The sequence below is a fragment of the Dermacentor silvarum genome, chromosome 1 (genome assembly GCF_013339745.2).
Source record: "Dermacentor silvarum isolate Dsil-2018 chromosome 1, BIME_Dsil_1.4, whole genome shotgun sequence".
NCBI classification, from domain to species: domain Eukaryota; kingdom Metazoa; phylum Arthropoda; class Arachnida; order Ixodida; family Ixodidae; genus Dermacentor; species Dermacentor silvarum.
The window spans coordinates 209,001,355-209,018,891 of NC_051154.1; the positions used below are offsets into that span (position 1 = coordinate 209,001,355).

The 17,537-nt window shown below is 49.5% G+C and overlaps 1 protein-coding gene and 1 long non-coding RNA gene across 3 annotated transcripts in view; one reads left to right on the plus strand and one right to left on the minus strand.

The window, feature by feature from the left end:
* The window catches only part of LOC119436705 (nose resistant to fluoxetine protein 6), a 263,357-nt gene that overhangs the window by 195,997 nt on the left and 49,823 nt on the right, over nucleotides 1-17,537 (plus strand). The gene's annotated exons all lie outside the window — the stretch shown is intronic.
* On the minus strand, nucleotides 9,978-11,650 carry LOC125941929 (uncharacterized). The gene is made up of 3 exons (XR_007464685.1): nucleotides 11,508-11,650; nucleotides 11,134-11,355; nucleotides 9,978-10,843 (listed from the first exon to the last, which is right to left on the minus strand). It is a non-coding gene; the product is annotated as an uncharacterized LOC125941929 (long non-coding RNA).

A 17,537-nucleotide genomic window follows, 5' to 3' on the forward strand; every position in this document is an offset into this window, starting at 1 on the left:
ATACGAAGATTGGCGCTCACACCACCGGCTCCTCAGCCCGCCGCATGCTCGTCGGCCATGGACACGGCGGCCATCCACACTTCTAGTTCCAAGAGTCGGCTAGCCGCCGAGATGGCCGAAATACGAAGATTGGCGCTCACACCACCGGCTCCTCAGCCCGCCGCATGCTCGTCGGCCATGGACACGGCGAAGGCCTCCCCCCCCCCCCCCCAAAGCAGTGGCAGTGAAGCGTCGCGCCCTGGATGACTCAAGGGGAGACGAGACGGTAGAACTCCTTTCTGAGCTCAAGAACGCCATCTCCAACATTCAGACAGGCCTATATCACGTACAAGAAATGATCGCGCACCCCCAGCTGGGCCTGGTCGCTCTCAGCGCGAGAATACTTAGGCTGGAGGGGACAAGCCAAGGAATCCTCAGGTACCTACTACAGGATGGTAACACCAAGTCCAATCAGAAGAGAGCTTTGGCGAAAGCTGTCCATTTGGCCACCGACTCGACTCCAGATGAGGTGGTCATGGAGCAGCTCATAGACAAGTACCTGGCGGCCACGGACGATCCGGTGCCCCCCCCCCCCCCCCCCCCCGCAATTCCCCGAGTACGAAGGGCGCGACGCGCCATCGATGCGCGAGGATTTTACTGTGGCGGAGGTCAAGCGGGTTCTCGCATCCCTCAACGGCAGATCTGCCCCTGGGCCCGACGGGGTCACCAACAAAATGCTCAAGCATCTCTACGACGACTCAATCGAGTTTCTTACAGAGAAGGTGAATGAAATCTGGCGCAGCGGCCTCATTCCCAAGAGCTGGAAAGCAGCCTGCACAGTACTCATACCCAAGCCAGGTAAGGCGCCGAGCATCGACAATCTAAGGCCTATCTCCCTGACAGCCGTGTGTCGGGATGGTGGCCGAACACGTCATGCTTAACCGCCTCACTGACCCCCTCGAGTCTAACGAATGCTATACTAACAACATGATTGGCTTTCGGGCGGGGCTCTCGACTCAGGACGCCATGAGGCTAATCAAACACCAGACCATTGACTCCACCTCCGCGGACACTAAGGAAATTCTCGGCTTGGATTTATAAAAGGCCTTTGACAACATATCGCATTCCTTTATTCTGAAGAGCCTGACAGAGCTTGACGTCGGCAAGCGGGCGTACAATTTCGTGCGCTCCTTCCTTTCCTCGAGGTACACTAGACTCAAGATTGACGACTTTTTGACCCACGAAATTCAACTTGGACCAAAGGGAACACCTCAGGGGCGGTGATCTCCCCGACGCTGTTCAACATCTCCATGATGAACCTGTCGAGAGCCTTGAACAAGATCCCGAACATTAACCACATGATCTACGCGGACATCATTATCTGGTTCCCCAGCGGATGTGAGGGTCAGATCGAGGGTGCTTTGCAAGAAGCCCTCGATGTGACGGAGCGGTATATCATCCCCACTGGGCTAAGGTGCTCGCCCACCAAATCCGAGCTCTTACTCTACAAGAAGAGGCGCAGAGGCGGTTCTCACCAGTCCTGGAAGCCAGCAACGGAGAGCCACATTACGTTATTCACTGGTAACGGCTCCCAAGTTCCGCGGGTGGACACTATCAGGGTCCTAGGAATGTTTATCCAGTGTAACGGGGCCAATGTAGCCGCCGTCAAACGCATTTGTTCCAAGACCGAAAGCGCCCTCGGACTGATCCGAAGAATCGCCAACAGGTACCGCAGAATCAGAGGACAATCTGATTTGGATTATCCACGCATTCGTGCTATGCCACCGCGCTTATTCGGCGGCTATGCACAACTGGCTCGTGTCGGAGCGCAACAAGCTCAATGCCCTGATCAGAAGAGTATTCAAGATTGCCATTGGCCTTCCCGTCCGAACGCACACAGAAGACCTCCTCAAGTTGGGCATTCACAACACGTTCGAAGAAATTGTTGAAGCCCAACAGTTTTCTCAGTTTGTCAGACTGTCCGGCACCCCAGCGGGCCGAGCCATACTTGGCATGCTGGGACGTAACCACACGGTCGTCGGTCCCGACGCTGTGAAGCTGCCCAACGACATGAAGATCCAAGATTTCCATACACCGGATGCCACGCAATATGCATCCGACCTACAACGAAGGACGAAGACCAGCTACGGGTAAAGCTCTGCTCGACAGTGCCCGCTTGGACAAGGATCGAACATGCTTCGTAGACGCTGCTTCGTACGTTCAAGAAGAAGCCTTCTCCTCAGTGGTCATCGACTGTGATTCGACAATCATCAGCTGCGCTACCATCCGCACTTCTAGTTCTAGCGTTGCACAACAGGTTGCCATTGCTCTTGCATTGACGGATGGTGCACATGACACGATTTATTCAGACTCCAAGACCGTTATCAGGGCCTTTCAGATGGGAATGGTGGCTCCCCAGGCCCTACGTATCATCCAAAACGCTAAAGACCTCAAACATCACTCATTGGCCTGGTTCCCTGCGCACCTTAGAAACACTGAGGGTGCCTCGCTCAACCCCAACGAGGAGGCACACTCGGCTGCACGAGGTTATGACTGACCGTGCGCCGGGTAATGCGTCCTCTCCTAGGCAACCCGAGCCTCTCTGCTCGTACATCGAGATCTGCAAACACAATTACCTATCAAGAAGACTCCTGCCTCTGCCGCACTCCTCGCTGTGCAGGGCCCAGGCAGTCACTCTCAGACTTCTACAAACACGCACTTACCCGAGCCATGCGGAACTGCACACAATGTACCCCGAACGATTCCCAAGCCCGGACTGCCCCCTGTGTGGTGGTTATGTGGACTTCGAGCATGTCCTGTGGGACTGCGCCTCTGCCGGTCCCCCTTTCACCCAAGAGGAAATGATGACGCTTATTAAGGCCCAGGATCAGACCTCTGAAATCCTGGCAGTCCAGAGGGCCCGCGAGAGGGCCGTCAGGTTTGACCTGATGGTCCCCGAGTGGGCCTAGCCAGGTGACGTCGAGTTTACTCGCGCCTATCTTGGACCGAATAAAGTTCACTCACTCACACACTCCATCAGCTTCCTGCCACCACGTGACCCCCGCATGGATCTACCATTCTCCTTCCATGAACTCAAGGCGGCGCTAGCTTTGTGCAGACGTACGTCATCACCAAGACCTGACGGAATTTCTTACAGAGCTCTGTGTCATCTGGGTGAGTGGGCGAGGAGTGTTCTGCTTGAAATGTATAATGAATCCTGGCGAGCTGGCACCCTTCCTACATGCTGGAAGACTAGTCGTCGTAGTTCCGTTACTGAAGCCTGGCATGTCTCCGTTGGAGCTTTCACCGTATCGCCCGATTGCATCGGCGAGCTGTGCGGAAAAAGTGATGGAGAGGATGATCCTCGGACGCCAGGAGTGGGACTTGGAATACCACAACGTCTACCCAGATGACATGGCAAAATTCCGACGTGGCCGTTCGTCGCTTGATAATGTCGTCGACCTCGTTACCTACGTTCAGCACCGAAATGGGTGTAAACATATCTGCGCTTCTTTGTTCCTCGACGTCAAAGGGGCGTACGACAACGTTACACATGAAGCCATCCTCGCCGCCCTTGAAGAGGTAGGCCTCGGTGGTCGGATGTTTCGATGGTTACACAGCTATCGCTCTATGCGATCTTTGTGAGCACCGAGGGCGGCCAGAGTTCTTTACATTACCCCTACTGCGGCGTCTCCCAGGGCGGCGTACTGAGCCCTGCGTTGTTTAACCTCACGCATATTGGTCTCCTTGATCACCTTCCAAGTACAGTTAAATTATCAATCTACGCGGACGAGATATGCGTTTGGACCTCCGGAGTGACACGCTTACAGCTGCGCGCCAGGCTCAAAAAAGCTGCCACTAAGACATCACTCTACTTCCGCAATCAAGGCCTGGAGATTTCATCTGATAAATGTGCACTTGTAGCATTTACGCGTAAGCCCATGACGCACTACGAAGTATTAAAGAATGGGCAGATGATACCATTTGCATGTATCTGTCAATTATGACACCCGAGAATTTGTGCGGTCATACAAATTCTCGGGTGTCATAATTGACAGAAACATCTCATGGAGCCCCCATGAACAAGCGGTTGGCAGGCATCTGTCACCTTTTGAAGTTCTTCACTGGAAAGACCTGGGGAATGTCGACAAGCGCTATGCTTGTCGACATTCCCCAGGATACCAGGATAAAAGTATCTAGGATACTTTTTCTCAGCTTTTTGCGGTACAGCTTGCCAGCACTGTCTAACGCAAGTAAAACAAACCTACGTACTATACAAAGTGTACAGGCCCAGGCGCTCCGGATTTTTTCTACGTCTTCCTCGAAGTGCGTCAACGGCGGCAAATATTGCAATCGCTAAAGACCACCTCATCAAGGCCCACACCCACATCGTTTATTTGTCCACCTCAAATAAAAACGGAACAAGAAAGTGGGGGTAAGGTCGCACCATCCGAAGGTATAACGGGCATAAAAACAATGAAAAAATAAATAAAACGGGTTCATTTATTTTTTCATTCGTTTTATGCATCACAATGTGCAGTCGATGTCCGCTGTGGCTGTCTGTAAAGGGAGAGACTGAAAAGAAAATGAGCGCCGGCGCTTGACTGGCTAGGCGCGGTTTCTAAGACGAGGGGACAAGAGCGGGAGAGCGAGAAAGTGGCAAAAAAAAAAAAAAAAACACCGTCAATGGGGGTTGGGGGAGCGAGAGGCGAGTGAGCGTTCGGAGGAGTCGTGGTCGGCGTGCGTTTGGGGTCCCTGAAGAGCCGGTCAGTGTGCAGGTCACAATACGAGTTGAAAGCATGACTTGAGTAGCGTAGCACCAAGGCATCGGGTAATTTTGTGGTTGACAGGGAGCAGCTTGGCCCGTCAAGGGACGTTAGCCTCACTAGTTTGCCCTAGGCGTCGTCGCGGCGGTATACAGAATTGGCGAGACCTAGTGTGGTCAAGGCGCCGAAAAAGGTATCCTGGCGTCTGGAATTTTGGACTGTCTCGGTGTGGATCTCGTGTGGCGCCTTTTTCTTTTTCGGCGCCTTGACCACACTAGGTCTCGCCAATTCTGTATACCGCCGCGACGACGCCTAGGGCAAACTAGTGAGGCTAACGTCCCTTGACGGGCCAAGCTGCTCCCTGTCAACCACAAAATTACCCGATGCCTTGGTGCTACGCTACTCAAGTCATGCTTTCAACTCGTATTGTGACCTGCACACTGACCGGCTCTTCAGGGACCCCAAACGCACGCCGACCACGACTCCTCCGAACGCTCACTCGCCTCTCGCTCCCCCAACCCCCTTTGACGGTGTTTTTTTTTTTTTTTTTTTGCCACTTTCTCGCTCTCCCGCTCTTGTCCCCTCGTCTTAGAAACCGCGCCTAGCCAGTCAAGCGCCGGCGCTCATTTTCTTTTCAGTCTCTCCCTTTACAGACAGCCACAGCGGACATCGACGTGACGTCACTCCACTAACCCTTTAAAACTAACCCGCCGAGGATGACGAGGCCGCCTTTGACGAAGATAGGTCCTCCTATCGAAACGTTGGCCAGCCTTTCTGACATTTGTATGTTTCTGTCAATTATGACACCCGAGAATTTGTACGGGTGTCATAATTTGTAGGCAACCACTATCAAGTTGAAAACATCTCACTCGACAACGCCGACGGCAGCAGAACTCGTAGCACTTCAAGCCGCTCTACACTTTTTTAATGACGAACCAGCACATCGCAGTTCAAGCACTAAGAGTGCACGTAAGGCACCTTGCATGGACTCCTTGCCACCATCTAGCCTTTTTACTTGCGGAGAGACCACGAGCCTCGTTCTGTTTTACGTGCCAAAACCAGTTCTGATTATGAGGCACGCTGTAGTGGAGGGCTCCGGATTAATTTTGACCACCTGGGGTTCGTTAACGTGCCCTACAACGCAAGCACACGGGCGTTTTTGCATTACGCCTCCATCGAAATGCGGCCGCCGCGGCCGGGATTCGATCCCGCGACCTCGTGCTCAGCAGCGCAACGCCTTAACTAACTAAGCCACCGTGGCGGGTCTTTCAGTATTCAATTAACTCTAAAGACACATCCCTAGTTGATTCCAACCACTATCTAGGCATTCTCATAAACAGTAAATTGTCCTGGTTCAACAATATTTCGAAACTTGTAGCAGATACCTCAAGTTCACTCGGCTTCCTAAGAAAAACACTATCCCTTTCCCCTTCCGCAATTATAAAAATAACATATGAAACGTTCGTTAGGAGCAAACTTGAATTTGCCTCCCCTATAAAGAGTCCCTACCATGATTACCTTATTAGCTCTCTTGAGTCAGTTCAAAATCGTGCTGCCCGGTTTATATCATCAAAATATGATAAATATCTCAACTTTTCTTATATTAAATCATCTCTTGAGCTAACGCCTTTAGCAGAAAGACGGAAAATCGCGCGACTCAGCCAGTTCCACAAGTTATATTTCAACTTTTGTCATCTGCAAGGCACACTACTATTTCCGCCCTCTTGAACTTCTCATCGCCTAATTAATTCCAAAAGTATTCAACTTATTCATGGTACAACGCTTGCATTCAATAAATCATTCGGGAACAGTCTTCCAGAAGCTGCCGTTCTTGAGGGGGATTAAGCTAAATTTAGGGAGACTTTAACAGCACTTTTTACTTGATCATTTATAGCACTGTTTGATTAATGTCTAGCAGCACGTCCTATTTTATTTTTGGTACTGCTGTTACACATGCGTACATTGTCGGGTAAAATGATTCCAATTTGCTTCTTTATTGTGCAGCCTTTGTATTTCATTGTCTGGTTGATTGTCAATATGTTAATTACTGCTAATCATTGTTTTTGTTGTACATATTTTTGTGTCTTTTTTTCCTCTTTCCTCCTTCTCCTTTATGTTTGGCATTTACTGTTTGCTTTAATTTGCCACTACTGCTATTACTATACCCAATATTAACAATAGAAATTTTGTACTGTGTTGTTCTCCCCTCGTACTAATTTGTTTGCAAAGCGGCTGTCGCTCTGATAAATACTGCATTCGTTTTATGACGTGTATATTTTGTTATTTCTCGTCCCCCCCCCCCCTCTTGTGTAATGCCCTGTAAAGGGCCTTGAAGGGCGAAATAAATAGATGATAATGATGATGATGATAATGACCACCCGGTATTGCACTGTACACGGGGTGTTCTAGCAATTCGCCCCATCGGAATGTGGCCGCCGCGGCCGGGATTTGATCCAGCGACCTCGGGCTTAGCAGCGCAACATCAAACTCACTATACACTACCCTGGTGGTAAAAGAGGGATAGCGTCTAAGTTCATAACTTGTTCATTTCAGAGCGTTAGCTGTAAGCCGTCGCGTGTTCAGGAACGCCCGCGCAACCGGTGTGTCTCATTGCAGTATTACACCTGGGGCGACATTTGGTAAACCATTGCTACACCAACAACAAGGTGAGAACAGGCACATATACAGGAAATAAGTGCAGCCAAGACACGCTCGCTTCGTCTGTTCTTAATTCTGTTTGTAGGAACTATTCATGGGTGTAGCTGGGGCTCGGCCCACGGAGGAATGCGCTCCTTTTGAAATAGTGAGCCAAGGGCAGGAGGGCTGCGAATAAGTTCCTCAGGCAGCGGAATAGTGTTTTGAGCGGCTGAACTTTCCGAGGCAGGAAGAAAATAGCAAGCAGTCTCTGAAGGCGTTGTTTTCCTGGAATTTGGGTGCCAATTTTACGACGTCGCACAGGTTGGCAGTGTTCTTTTTTCTTTCTTTCGACTTAATTGGTCTTGATGAATCAAGCGAAAAGTCAATCACTCAGTAACGTATGACGACACGAACATACCATGCAGAAATATCGCTCTAAACAGCAAGAGCTGCGCTCAGTCAATGCACCCCGGCCGCCACTGACATTAGACTCGTACTGCGACAAAACGGGACACCAAAGCATCAGTTGTGCTTCGCTAGCTTCCGCAAAGTCCACCATTGTATGCGTTGCCCAGTGCCGCTTTTCATCGTTTCGCCCATCATTTTAAGTAAAGGCTTAAAACGAATTAATTACAGAGGCCGTAATTTAGCTTTTAGCGCGCAAGGCGATGTAGCGAAACGTCAGTCGTATGGGTGTCGAAATCGCACGCATGCACGGAACATCGTTTCTTTGCAGTCTAAAGAAAGCTTTGGGTGTTGAATTCTGCTCGCATCGTCGGACGCCAAGCCCATCGGCCAGCGCAGCCGCACGAAGGCAGCTAAAGTAAAGAATTATCCGGAGTTGGTAACTATAACTACTTGTGACTGAACACGTAGAACAGCGATGAAACACACCTCTCAAACACCACGCCACCAGAATGCAAACAAAAACTTTTACGAGCAAAACACCACAACGTGTGAGGTGAGCGTATAGTATAGCAGCTGAACCTAACGATTGCGCCTTTCTGCACACTTCAAGAGCTTCATTGTATTGCATTGCAATGTATATCGACGTGAACGCCCCATGCGGGCTCTGTAAAAGAGGTATTTATTGTTAATGATAGAGTAAAAGCGAGTTGTCTTTTCTTTCCTCGCTACACGTATATAGTATAACAGTGACTAGGAACTTAATTTTAGTTGAGTGAAATCAAACTGTCTTGGTTCCATAAAGGATGGTTTTCCTTCCGCAATGTTTGTTCCTTCTTCACATAGACGCTCTTCAATCGCTGCTCCCATAACCATCTTTACTGATGTCGCTGACAAGTGGTTCTGAACCGATATTCACCTGAAGCTTCGCGACCCATTTGGATCGACCTTGCAGTGTATCCGAAGGCCTCCGCTATGGATCTCCATTCCAATCTCGGATATCCAATGGCGAGCGCCTTCGTTTTCCGAGGCGACGTGCTTCACATAAAGCAATACCTGCGCAAAGCTTTATTTCCTTGAATTATTTTGCACAGCCCTTCTTCTTGCTACTGCGCATAGCAGTGCTCAGTAACCGGGGAATGTGTTCAGGCAGGAATGGAAACGTTCAGCTCATTTTCTAGATTATAACTTTTAAAGAAAATTAAAATTAAATACTGGGGTTTACGTGCCACAACCACGGTATGATTATGAGGCACGCCGTAGTGGGGGATTCCGGAATAATTTGAACCACCATGGGGTTATTGAACGTGCACCTACATCTAAATAGAAGGGTGTTTTCGCATTTCGCCCCATCTAAATGCGGCCGCCGTGGCCGGGATTAGATCCCGCGACCTCGTGCTTAGCAGCCCAACATCATAGCCACTAAGCAACCACGGCAGGCGATTAGAACTTTTGATCGCAGTGAAAAGGCGCACGTGTAGTTGCAGGTAAATGTTGACGCTCGGCTTAAACGGGCCATGACATGGTCGATTGCCATACCAGGTATTTCAGAAAATGCATTCGAAATTTTCAAAATTTAAGGAAGAGGTGATAATTAAGCGATTTCCTCGGGATGCTATTATCACAAAGGCATACATTAAAAATGGTTCGAGGTAGTAATTAGACAAGTAAATGTGCAAATTAGACTAATGAATATTTTAACCGAAAGAGTCAGACGACCGATTTTAATGCAAGACTTGAATCCCGTCTTCGGAGGAGTTCGTAACTGTTTCCAGACATGGAAAATATTAATGCTGCTAATTTTGGTCGCGTAATGAATTCCAGCCTATTTCATCCAAAAAAAAAAAAAAACAGAAACGCACTTACGAAAGAGCGCAGTTATCATGCCCTTAGCGGACGTCCATGACTGTTTACGCCGCACCGTCGTCAGAGCACGGTAACTACTTTGACAAGCTCTAGTTTGATTCCCCCGGCATTTTTTTTTTTAAATGTTGTATGGTGAACGCTCGCAGTTCCTAAGAACAGACGGGCACGTTGGGCCCATTCCTAAGCGCTTAATTGCTGTAAAAAAGAATAAAACCACCTGTTGAAGCATAGACAGCCGAGAAATCGGCTGATGCCCGTCATGATGTTCCAATGTTGCTTTATTAAAACCATGCAGCGTTGGTGTCTTGTGATAAGGAGAATACACACGAAAAGCCAGCATGGCGCCCTGAACGTACGGAAATACACCAGAGCAATATGAGCATGATTTCATTGGCGAAGATTCTTGGCGTTGCTTGCCTCCTGGGAGCACCCCTCGTGAATTAAAGGAAAGCCTTCGGTCGCGGTTGACTTTCGTCATCGGAATCACCACTCGGAGTGTGTGAACTTGTCCAAGCTTCCGGTTCAGTGGGAGTCGCGCCCAGGCTTTCATTCCCACGACGGATGTGCTGCATAAGCAAACCGAGTAAAATAAAACCAAGCATGGCTCCGACGATAGCGATAGACCAGATTATCTGAAGTCTGTATCTACGAAACCAGCCGCTGCTACGGGCACGACAGTAGCGCATGTAACTACGGGGCAACCAACCCATTGGTATATGGTCGTCCTCTGGGTAGTACGACTGAGTACTAGCTACGTCCATGTTTTCTGCAATGATCCAAGAGCTGCGTTCACTGCCAGTTACTGTCGACTCTCTTGCTGCGCTAAGCCCCCTGGGGTGCCCGCGTGGGTTGCACGTGGACGGCGCCGCGCTCGCCGTGTCAGCTTTCTCCAGATCTTCCTTTCGTACGGCTGCCGCCGTTCGTGCCGCAACGGCCGGATCCAAGGGCAGGCCCTCCGCCTCAGCACGTTTGCAGGTGACCTTGATTACCCTCAGGCGTCGGGCGGCTAAATCGATCTGGCTGTCTGAATAGGTCTGCAAAAACGGCTCGCTCATGAGGTCCTTGGGCATGGGCGGCGCGGTCGCTGGGCGGCCCGCAAGGATGCCGTCACGGCTGTCTCCGGCAACCTCCGACTGGTCATCAGCGGAATTGCGACGTGATCTTTGGCTCATTGCTTGAGAACATCCGGCCTGCATTAGGAGACACAGCTGTCGGTGCAGTTGGCGCATGCGAATCATACCCCGTAGTTATACGGGCTCGCTATCCACAATTCAGCTGAATCGTGGCGTATGGCCTACCGATGTCACGCGGCGTTATATTTTTTTTCTTGTAATTTAAAGTAATAGCAACAGCCCTTCACTGACACTCGCGTAAAATTAACTATAGTTTGTTTAAATAGAATTTGAGGCGCTAACTGAACAGGAACACATGGGCCCGTCTCGTACCAATTTTTAGCACTGAATCGTTTCGCGATGCTCACCTGCGGCAACGATTGTTCAGACAGCGCAGAATCCGAGGTCGACTCGCGTTCGTCCTCTTCCGGCGTGGGTGGATCCCGAGTTGGCGTTGTAGAGCGCTGAAGGGCTACCGGGTTCGCCGCTGCATGCCGGCGTCCCCTCGTCAGAGCCACTGCTGCTGGAGTCGTTCTCGTCGTTTGGGTTATCCATGTGAACAGAGGCGAAGGTCTAGGCTGCGTTAGAACCTGGTGGAAAAAAAAATACTGAACACTATAGGATGTTATGCAACCGATCCTCACTCGTACCCTCCGACGCAATGTAGGTCACACGCCAGCATATGCGCGAATGTCCCAAGCACACGCCTATACCTTTCATTGTATGGACAACAAATACGTACCCATATAACACCAGTTTCGATAAGTAGCTTCGCAGGCAGCGGCTTTGCGATCGGCAGAAAGCTTTAGGTGGACGCCTTTACTCTGCTCACAACGGGTGCTGAAACGCTAGAACACTGGACATGTTAGCCATTCATATATACCCGCCTCATTCGTGGTCCTATCTTGCGGATAATATATCGTGGCCTCGATTGGTGGTAACGTCACGCGCCACGACCAGCGCTCAGAAATAAACTGCGCACCCTTGATAGTTACACGATTTCGTGCAAGGTGTAACTGCTGTGTGCGGGACATGGTGTAAGCAGCGAAAGAAGATATGCGCGGTGCCATATTTACCTTTGAAATTCAGCATTATCATCATGCCTGCGACGCGCGCGCAGCTGTTCCGCTTCGGAGTATTATTGAACGAAAACATATGCGCTGATCCCACGCCATGTTAAAATCATTGTTAAGCATTTGCGTAATGAGGACATGATGCGTTGTTCTTATGTCATTGTCGATACTCGTTGATGCCGAATTTCACGTCTTCATCCCAACACGGTATCGAGCTTTTCCGATGCTTAATTATTAAATTACCGGGTATTACGTGCCCAAAATCATGGTCTGATTATGAGGCACGTCGTAGGGGTGGACTACGGTTTAATTTTGGCCACCTGGGGTTCTTTAACGTGCACCTAAGTATACTTGCACGAGCGGTATTGTATTTCGCCCCCTTCAAAAAGCGGCCGCGCCGCGGCCGGTCTCGAACCCCTGAGCTCAGTAACGCAACACCATAGTCACTAAGCGCAAGCGCGGCGGGTTTGTTTCCATACTTTTCACCCCGAGCTTCTAAGCGACGTCGATTTGTGCCGCTGTTGTGCGGCTGCACCTCACAGTCCAGCGCAGGTATGACAGCGAGACGTACGGCTGTGTGTGAACTTCGTCGCAAACGAGTAGGTCTATCGTAGGTCTCTAGTAGATCTCTATTGTAGGTCTCTATAGTTGGTCTATAGTATGTCTAGCATAGGTCTATAGTAGGTCTCTATCGTCGTGTAAAGAATAGTAGTGCTACACATCACGCACGCACCGGGCGCGTTCATTCTGCCGCCGACCTGGCCCGATCCCATATGCGGTAACTCGATATGACTCGTTTTGAAGGCGCTAGCTTTTTATATGGAAACTTGCGAAGCGTCGACCGTAAACCATGTCGTGGCTAAATGTTTTTATAGCATCCAGAACATCGTTACAGGGTGTATATTCGGTATGACATTTAACTCCAAACGTTGAAGTGACGTTTCTTCTACAACGGAGTTGTTAATGCTATTAAAATCACTTATTACGTTCGAAAAAAAGTGCCCGCAATAAAAAAAAATCAAATAGAAGTTGAAGCATACGCACTGAAATTCACGACAACCATATGTGCACGATCGGGAGGAAGTGTCATTGTGTAAATATCCCACCAGAAGTTTCTAAATAGTCTTTTCATTTGCCTTTGTGGTTGCTCTTTGACGCTGACTCACATTAAACCACGCTTAGCAACTATCGCTATCATGGGCCCCTAGGTGACACCAATTGTTACACGAACGAGGGATTAATAACATTGAGTACTATTTACAAGCCATATTTATAAAAGTGAAGTGTTGACCAGTTCAACCGACAGCTCAAGCCCAAGAGGCAGTTCGCCTTCCTCGCCGGGGCGCCCACGCGCATCCTCCGAAGAAAAAAAAATTCAGCAGTGTCCTACAGCGATCGCAGCTAAACGTCTCGGAAACACCACGATAGTCATAGTCCTTTTCGACGGCTACAGAGTTCCGTCATACGTCCTATACAGAGGAGTGCTCACGTGGTGTTCTCTATGCAGAAAGCAAATGGACTTCTGCAGACAGTGCAACAGACTTGGACACAGAAGCGATGTGTGCCCGAGGCCAAACGACAAACTATGTGCGGGATGTGCAACGGCCAACTCAAGTCAGGACCACAAGTGTCAGCCAAGATGTCAGCTATGCGGCATGGATCATCCCACGGCCTACAAAGCCTGTCAGGCCAAGTTCAAAAAACCCTACATCGTCAAGCAACGCCAATGGCTCCGACAGATGCGGCAGCAACAGCAGGAAGAACATCTCCCCACCACCGGGCCGACCGATCGCGGGAGGTCCAGATCCAGGAGGAGGGAAACACCTGGGTCCAGATCCCGATCTGGGTCCCGTACGACGCTAAGAGGTCGCACCCCCCATTCTACCGGACCGAACCTGAGAGGAGGCCGGACTCCATCCCGCTCCAGATCCCGGTCCAGACCAAGGGACGGCCACGGCCATCGAGGCGATCCGCCACTCGCGGTGAGCTGGTCAGACGCGGTTAAAGGAACGCGCCCCGGGTCTTCGGGGGAGACTGCACATAATCTCAATGAAATTGCTGAGATCAAAAAATGAAAACCCTCAGCTTAGAGAAATAATATCGCAACTCACTAGAGAAATTCAAAGCCTTAAAAGCTGCCCTGAAAGAACTGCCAGTCAAACACGTTCCGCGGACCTGAATAGACCCGAGGAAATCCCAGATAATCGAATGGAAGAGGACAGCACCCCTCCGCCACTGAAAAGAAAAGCTCAGGCGTCTAGTGACAAAACCGCTACGCAAAATTCAAACCTGAATCAAACATTGTCCGAAATACAGAAGGCAGTTAAAGAACAGGCAGAGGCAACCAACAACCTTTCGCTTTCAATCTCCATGATCATGAATAGACTAGATAAACTCGAGGCTAACGTAGCCAGTCTCAACCCTAGGGCATCTTCGGCGCCTCCAGCCAACACCCTGGCGATCAGCACCGTGGGCAATTCACAATTACCGCAGGGCACCACAACAGCGGTTGTCCCAACTAATGTCATGAGACCTGCCTTCTTCCATCCCCCTCCCTCCTCAATACCCAAATCAAAATAGGGACGTAGAGGAAAAATGACTTCATGCCGAAACCAAAATAGGGAAGTACAGGAAAAAAGATTTAATTATTTGGCAGTGGAATTGTAGGAGCTATGAGGGGAAGAGAGCAGTACTGCAACAACACCTTAAGAGCAAAACCAAACCAGATATTCTAATTCTGCAGGAAACGCACGGTTTAGCTAAGCTATCGGGATATAAGGCGATCGGCCCCACGACCGGGGATAATAGAACACTAACCACCCTGGTTAGGAAGGGATTCATAGCAATCCGCCACGACACCCAGATCACAGAAATCGAGCACATACTCGTAGAACTTCCCCCTAGAAGAAAAAACTTCCGAGCACGTTTATCCTGAATTTGTATAGCAATCCTGCGCACATACGACAACGCTTCCTTTCTCTCTTTAAGAAGGCCGTATTAATAGCGGGACCCAACTCCCTCGTCATTGGAGGAGACTTTAATGCCCCACACAGCGCATACGGATACGGATACACACGCGCCAGAGGCAAAATGCTATGGCAGGATATTCAAGAAACCGATTTAACTCTCATCACTGACCCCGACTCCCCCACGCGTATAGGGACTGGTCTCGCGAGGGACACAACTCCAGATTTAACATTAGTTCGCAACGCGGGGACCGCCAAATGGAAAAACACATTTGAAGATTTGGGGAGCGATCATTGTATAGTAGAAACCAAAATTGAAGAGGTGGTAGACGCAAAACTCAATAGACGACAGGTTAGATGGACGGACTGGGATAAGTTTCGAAAAGTCAGAGATGCCAAAAAACAAGCTTCCATCAAGAACATTGCGCAATGGGTCAAAGACGTTATACAAGACGTCAGCGAGGCTACGCAAATGATCACATCAGATTCCCCCCATAGAAAAGATTGATAGCCGTGTCGCGCACATGTGTGAGGCCAAACAATCACTACAGAACAGATGGCGGGGGCAGCCTGAGGCACAATAGGAGCTTGCGCAAGCGTATAGCCAAGCTCAACAAGCAGATTGAAGAACATTATCAGCAGCTAAGCAAACGACAATAGAACGAGGTTTGCAATGCTCTGGAGGGGCAAATGCACGCAGGCCAGACATGGCGCATGCTCAAACACCTGCTCGACCCAGATAACACCAAATTGGAACATACGCAAACCTTGCGTAAGCTGATGCACCAGTATAAAGGCAGCGAGGAGGACTTTATCGCCGAGGCTAGCAACACACACACACACACACACACACACACACACATATATATATATATATATATATATATATATATATATATCCCCATAAACCCCGTCATAGAGCACGGGCAATATACCGGAGACACAAACGAGCTCCTGGCCGAGGAGTTCACCGTAGCTGAAATTAGGGCACCGCTACAGAAGCTAAACACCAAATCCGCACCGGGACCAGACGGGATCACCAATAGAACTCTCCAGAACCTAGACGATCAAGCAATAGAGAACATCACGCAATATATAAACGAATGTTGGGCCGAAGGCGTCATCCCAGCACAATGGAAGGATGCTAAAGTAATCCTTATCCCCAAGCCCGGAAAACAACCCGATCTGTCGAACTTACGCCCCATTTCACTCACGTCCTGCGCTGGAAAGCTGACGGAACACGCTTTCTTCAATAGAATCAATAAATATCTTGAGGAGAAGTAAATTTAACCTGACTCCATGCTGCGGTTCCGCTCCCAGCTATCCACACAGGACGCCATGCTGCAAATTAAACAGCAGATCCTAGACAATAAAACAAGATCGACTAGGGCGATACTAGGATTAGATCTCAAAAAAGCCTTCGACAAAGCAGCGCATGCAGCTATATTAAATCAGATAAGCCAATTAAGCTTAGGAATGGAGAGCATATAGTTATGTCAAGGACTTCCTAACGGACAGAACGGCATCCCTTGTAGTGGGAGAACTCAGATCTAAGGGGAGACACATGGGTAGCGCTGGCAACCCGCAGGGTTCAGTCATATCGCCCATGCTGTTCAATCTAATAATGATAGGACTCCCGCAACGGCTCAACTCTGTACATGGAATACATCACTCCTTATATGTAGATGGTATCACCATCTGGGTGTCTGAAGGTAGCGACGGAGGGATAGAGCAGAGCCTACAGGAGGCCGTCGACACGATCGAGGAGTATCTCGAAGGTACTGGCCTCGAGTGCTCGCCGGATAAATCCGAACTCCTCCTCTATCGACCCACGCTCAAAGACAGACCACCCAAGGGCTACAACCGGAACCGAGCCTACGAAGAAATCCAAATTCGTACCAAAAACGGCAGGACTATCCCCATAGTGGAACAGATCAGAATCCTAGGACTCATCATCGAATCCAAGGGCACTAACGAAGAAACCGCCAAGAGGCTATTAACTAAAGTCACCAACGCAATAAGGCTAATCAAGAGAGTCACAAACAAACACCAGGGAATGAAAGAAGCTAACGCCATCAGACATATATTCCTTCGCCATAAGTCCCGTTATATACGTGGCGGCATACCTCAATTGGTATTCAGCCGAAAAAGCTAAGATCAACGCACTCATACGAAAGGCGTACAAGCAAGTTCTAGGCCTTCCAGATAGCACCAGCACCGAGCGACTACTTCAACTGGGTGTACACAACACGTTAGAGGAGCTGATAGAGGCTCAACAGATTGCTCAGTTGGAGAGACTAGCCGGTTCGCGCACGGGCAGGAGTATCCTCAGCAAATTAGGGATAACCTATCAGAATCAAGAAGGATGTAAAGTGTCGGTTCCCAGGGTAATCAGGCAAAAGATCCAGGTCCCCATTCTGCCCAAAAACATGCACCCCGAACTTCATCAGGGAAGGAGGGAAAGCAGAGCTAAAGCTCTACTCAAGGCATACGGTAGAGACAAGGAGGCGTTGTTCGTGGACGCAGCGGAGTACCCGAGTCACGAATCCTACGTCGCAGTAGTAATAAACTCTGACCACGAGTGCATAATCACATGCTCGATACGCTCTAATAACAGTGAAATTGCAGAAGTAGCTATCGCTCAGGCCTTAATTTCTCCCAAATGTAGATACGTCATTAGCGACTCACAGTCAGCCATCAGAAACTATGCGCGAGGAAGAATATCGCCCAAGG